The sequence below is a fragment of the Salvia hispanica genome, chromosome 4, assembly GCF_029641045.1.
Source record: "Salvia hispanica isolate PSC_SH4W2 chromosome 4, Shi_PSC_v1, whole genome shotgun sequence".
NCBI lineage: Eukaryota > Viridiplantae > Streptophyta > Magnoliopsida > Lamiales > Lamiaceae > Salvia > Salvia hispanica.
The window spans coordinates 53,030,130-53,036,210 of record NC_142695.1 but is presented as its reverse complement, the minus strand read 5'-3'; positions in this window follow the sequence as shown (position 1 = coordinate 53,036,210).

Here is a 6,081-nt window from a genome sequence, read left to right as displayed (position 1 = left end):
TTTAACTTTTTTGGGTGGTACATACAAATCCACACTTCAAGACAAGACTTTCTAGTTTTTTCCTTCTTTCACTAAAAAACTAAATAGTCTTCAGAGAAACTGATTTTTCCGGCATATTTATTTGTTTTTGGGGCAAATTTCTCTCTAATTAAACCCATTGATACTGCAAAATTGAAGTGCATATATATGCCTATTTTTTCACACACAAATTTATCTTGAGGAATTCAGCAAATCAGCTTGGAAAATGAATACAACTAACTGAAATTTGTAATATACCTTCTTCATCCCAAAGTTAATTAAGTGAGATGTCATTTCTTCTTTTTTCAAAAATCAACGATTTTAATCTCTACTAATACACATCTATATTTACTCTCATACTTTATTCTTGTTCACTATAACTCATTAAACAACTCATTTTTAATTCTCATGCTAAAAAAACACATAATTTAACGCAAGACATATGGAGTTTATTTAAGAATATCTACTCTATATTGGACCCTTGACGAGTACTCATAAACATGATTATTTAATATTTTATTGCATATATAAAAAAGATTTCCTTTATCATAAGGATAATTTTACATATATCCATAATAACTCGAATCTCGAACTTATTAGGTAAAGGAGAAATATTTTACTAACTAATTAAGTCTTGTTTCATCGTCAAGAGATTTTGGAATTGAGATTCATTTGCGCACTTCGATTAAATCGAGATTCATTGGTAGCCGACCACCTCCTTGAACAAGATTCAAAGCGACGAGAATCTGATTTTATTTCTAGAGATTTGACTAATTTTTCCAATGAAATTGCTGCATCTTGACGTTATCTAACTAAAAGGAGATTCTGGAATCAGGCAAGAAATACAGTTAGGAAGTCAAAATTAAACTAAAATTCAGTTTTTAAGATTTCATGTTTGAACATTGAAGATGATTCATTTGTTTTCCTATATAGTATTTCCCAACCGACCAAGACAAATGCATATGTGAACAAGTCTACATTCACACTGAATTGCCACTGTCCACTAGTATGAAGCAACGTATTTATCCCACATAATTGGTAAAGACTTTTTTGCCGCTAATTAAATTCCGAGGAGACTTGTAAATTGCAAAGGCTTGGAATTCGATTAGATTATTAGACGATTCTGCATATTTCTTTTCAAATTTATTAACTTACGGCACACGTTATTATATTCATCAAATTAATTACGGGAATATTGGGGAGTAATTAATAATGTTAATGAGTAGTATTAAAAAGACATGTTGTTCATCAGGTGAATAATCAATTGCTAACTAATTAACAATCTCAAACTAAGATTAAATTTTAGCTATTAGATTAGAAGATTTAGTGGTTGAAATAATTTCAAGTGGATTATATTTTTAATTAAGAAAATTAATAAATAAAATTTGAGGGTATTAATGTCAATTCTCTTTCATTAAAATCATCTTAAAACTTTAAATTTATGTAACTCTCTCGATTTAAATGATTTTTTCGCAAAAAATATATCAAATTAAAGATAATTTTTTATAAGGATTCCAACGAGATCTCAATTGCATATGTTTCAACGACGTTCGGATGATAAAATTTGATATTTTTTATTTTAGTTTTCGTAAATGTTGATAACCAGATTTTTATCAACAAATACATAAAAAAATCTCAATAAAACCATGTAAAAATCTCAATAAATATGTGTTGATATTTTCTTGTACTAGTATATTCTTATGTCATATTGTTGATATTTGTAATACACTATGTTGATATAAAAAAACATTCACGAAAATGATCATATGATAACATAATGACGATATTACCTTTTTGTTGATATTTTGTCTACTATTTATTGAGATTCGTAAGATTTAATCTCATCCACTCATTTTAAAATCTAAGAGTGGAGATTTGGTCTTGATTTTAAATTAGGGTACTTTAAGCATTAGAATAGTACCCCGATTGATCATCTCTAAATGGAGTACAACTTTTTTATCACGACAATATGATGCGACAACCTTTTTAACCTGACTTTAGGGCCTAATTAAACAAATCTAAGAATTAAATAGTTCTTATATGGTAATTGGAAAATTTTATAATCTAGATTATTGACAATTAAATAGTGCTAAATCCACCATTTTTTCTTTTTGGTTTCTTTCTTTCTTTCTCATTCTTTTCCATTTTTTTATTTTTCACTTCCTATTTTATCAATTGCATAATATTATAATCCGTGTCATTCACATTTGAAACTATTTTTAATAGATAAATTAAATATATATTTATTGTTCTTCAATGGTCAGCATCACCTTATGAATCTTATTTCACAAGGTTTTACAAAACTAAAAAACTTTTCCACATCATCAATTTCAATTCCCGAATATATTAAAGATGTTGTTACAATCATCCATGTTTGGAATGAACTCAAATCTTTGATTATTTTAGAACTAAATTCAATCAATGTTTCTGTTAATAGAATATGTGTAAGTCTGAACTTAACTAAAATATCTAATCAGACATGTACACACAAATTTTCATCATTTGGATAGTAATATTAAAGGAAAAATAATCAATTAATCATCATAAAATACAAGCATGATGTAGCCTGTAAAGGGACATATCATCATAAAGAATAATAAAATTGTGTAGGGGTCACTGATTAATTGAGTTGGCCTAAGGTCTGATAAATATATACACTAACGTGTGTCTGATTTTCAAAGGTGAATCTCTTATATATGGCCCATAAACAATAAAAAATAATTGATCATCTTTGAATCATACAACTATTATATATATAGTAAATAAATTCCTCCAAAACTACCTAGATTTCTAAGGTTTTCTTTTAGCGAAGGGACATTCTTGGCGTCTCGAATCATCCCACATTAATATCCCAACATCACATTTATTACATATTAATATGTAATAAAATACTACTAAATAAAACTAAGAAATAATACTAATATTGAAATTGAAGCTAGGGATGGGAGAAAGTAGAGGGCATTGTATTGTCCCTTTCCATAATTCCACAAATAGTGTTAGTTCAACAGTTATTGAAAATTTGAAACCAGTACTCATTCAAATCAGGACATGTGTTATCAATCAAAATAATCCCATCGCTTTCATTATCTTCATCACATACTCCACAAAATATTTCCAAGCATTAGCACCTCATAATTTCATAATCATGATTTTATTAGTTAAGTGTGGGATTAATTAGTCAAATTATTCTTTCATTCGGTAAATTTTCCATCAATATATTCCTTCATATTTTTCTAAAATAGATGATGATCCCAAATGCATCAAGAAATTATACTGGAGCAACTCGACCTAAATTAGCGAAATATAGCTGATATAAATTAGTCTATCTACAATCACGATTCACACTTAGCTAATTTTATGATGCCAAGCAAAAAATAGACTTCCAAGATTATTGATACTATGATAAATACCAATTACCACATACAATTGAAAGGATTGAATTCTACGAATTATTTTTCTGTCATATCATTACAGTTTTTCTGTCTTTTTCTTTATAATAAATCATCTAATACATGTTCAATTGAACATCACACAGATGTCATTACAAAAATGACTCTTTAGAAGATGTGCTTAGACTTTTCAATAATCAGGGGAGAAAATGAAACTTAGTTACTTGCGTTCGTCCATAAAAAATTTACCACAATTTTCTTTTTAATCTGCCTAACATTTTTTGGGACCCTCCAAATTTTTTTATTATTGTCCATATAACATCATCAATTTTTGGTGACTCATAACATGACAAATATTTTTATGGACAAGAGGGAGGAATATGTCTACTATTCAAATAATAGTAGGCTTCATGTTGAAAATGTAAGTGATGATAATACTTCTTAAACACCTTTCCTTAAACACTATAATGGTACGAATCTTTTGGGCCCAATAACATGAAATATAGCCCATAAAACCAACGAGATTCAATTTGGGCTTTTTTTACAAAATTATACAGTCCAAAAACATACACGTGTTCAACCAATTTCTACAAGTTACTTGCTCCCTTTTAGCATTTATAATGGATTTAATTTGGTTATGTAAATTTTGATATTTTTAAATGTATAATTTCATTCGTTATATCTATTGATCACCCTACGTTTGCAATAGAAAGTACTCCATCCGTATTATTAGAGTCATTTCGCTATTTTAGTACGTTCCGTAGTAATAGAGTCATTTCTCATTTTAGTAAAAGTCAACACATTTTTCCATACCTATTTTATTCTCTCTTACTTTATTCTTTCTTCATCTCTTTACCTTTTTCATTTTTCACTTTACTCTCCCTTTATTTAACTCACATAACACAATTTTTCTTAATCTCCGTGCCGAAAAGAAACGCCTCCATTACTATGGAACGGAGAGAGTATATGATAGTACATTTTATGATAATTCTAACAGTTTTCAAATGAGGCAAATTCTTATTATGCAACCTATTTGCTATATAGCAAAGGATATGGAACACACCACTAGGAAAACCAATGAAAAAAAGCGAAATTCAGTTAACAAAGTAGGGATGGGATCTATATAATTTAATTTCTACCAAGATAGTACTTTCTTTCTCCGTCCATATAAAAATAGCATTAGTAATGAGCAAACTAAATTTAGTACAACATTATTTAAATAAGAGAAAGATATTATTAATAAAAAAATTGAACATACTTTATTAAAGAAAGATAAATTTAGCATACATAAATAGAGATTATTTTAGTAGATGAATAAAAATAGGAAAATTAAGACTAATTTTCTTGAATATTAAGGAATACTAACTTTGAAAACATATATTTATAGGAAATTTATTAGCTCTTAACTAATATAGACGAGACAATGCGAAATCGAACAAAGGAATTATACTAAATATTCAATCGGATAATTAAAATTTTTTAAATAACGCATCTTTTGCAGTAGATGATGTAAGTTACAAGATACAGTAATATGTTTATTGCTGATTAAGATTAAAAATTCTAAATTAAGTAGTACTCCAGTATAAAAAAATAATCAAAATTAAAATTGCGAATGCATGAAATAGCTAAACAAAAACAACAATTGATTCCAAGAGAGAGAAAGACGCGATGACTCGCTGCCGCTTGAACTGTAGTATGTCACTGCAGCAGAAATGACGCTACCGCCAGCATTAATAGATTCCCCTTAACCTGAGCGGCTGACACGTGCACACCTGAAATGTACACGTGTACGGTGCGATTATAAGATTCCGCCTTTTCACCGTCTTCCACTAATTATTTTGAGCATCTCCGTGATCTGCAGCTTTTAAACTTAACAATTTTGACCAGAATAAAATTATTTAAAATGTAAATAATTTTATCATTTCAAATGTAATGGATCCTGTCAATTTTTATTTCTTAGTCAATGGAGAGATTTATTTTCCAATTCCATTAATTGTGCTTATATCCGTTAAGTATCAATTAGTGATTCACAGATTTCGCCTACCAAAATAATAGTGGTGTTCGTTACTCTATTTTTCTTATTACATGCAATTATAAACATGAAAGTAAAGTTTATATCTATCCACTTAAATTTCGAAGGCACCACGAAAACTGGGACTCGTTTCCGAGTTGAACCAAATCCCTATTTCTCAAATAATAATAATAATAATAATAATAATAATAATAATAATAATAATAATAATAATAATAATAATAATAATTGTCAAGTTCAGGAGCGGTTAAATTTAAAAGATTGGAGTTCATCAAATGGATAATTAAACATGATTTTAGATATATAATCGAAAGATAAGAGTCATAAACCTCCCACTTCAACAAAAATAAAATAATTTATTAGTTTCAAATTGGATGAAAAGAGAAAATAAGATTTGTTGAATAAATGATTCAATCTTTACTTTTAAGTATTATAGTAACTTGCTATAATATTGTAAAAATACCAAAGTATGCTTCTTAATCTATATTTTATTTTTATCTTGTTATAATATTACTCCATTAAAATAGAATTTAGAAACACACCATAAAATGATAAAATGCTTCTTATTTTTCATCCTAATTGATCATATTAAATTAGCAATTCTCTATTCAAACATTTTAGCCCTAAATGTAACTTTGTCAT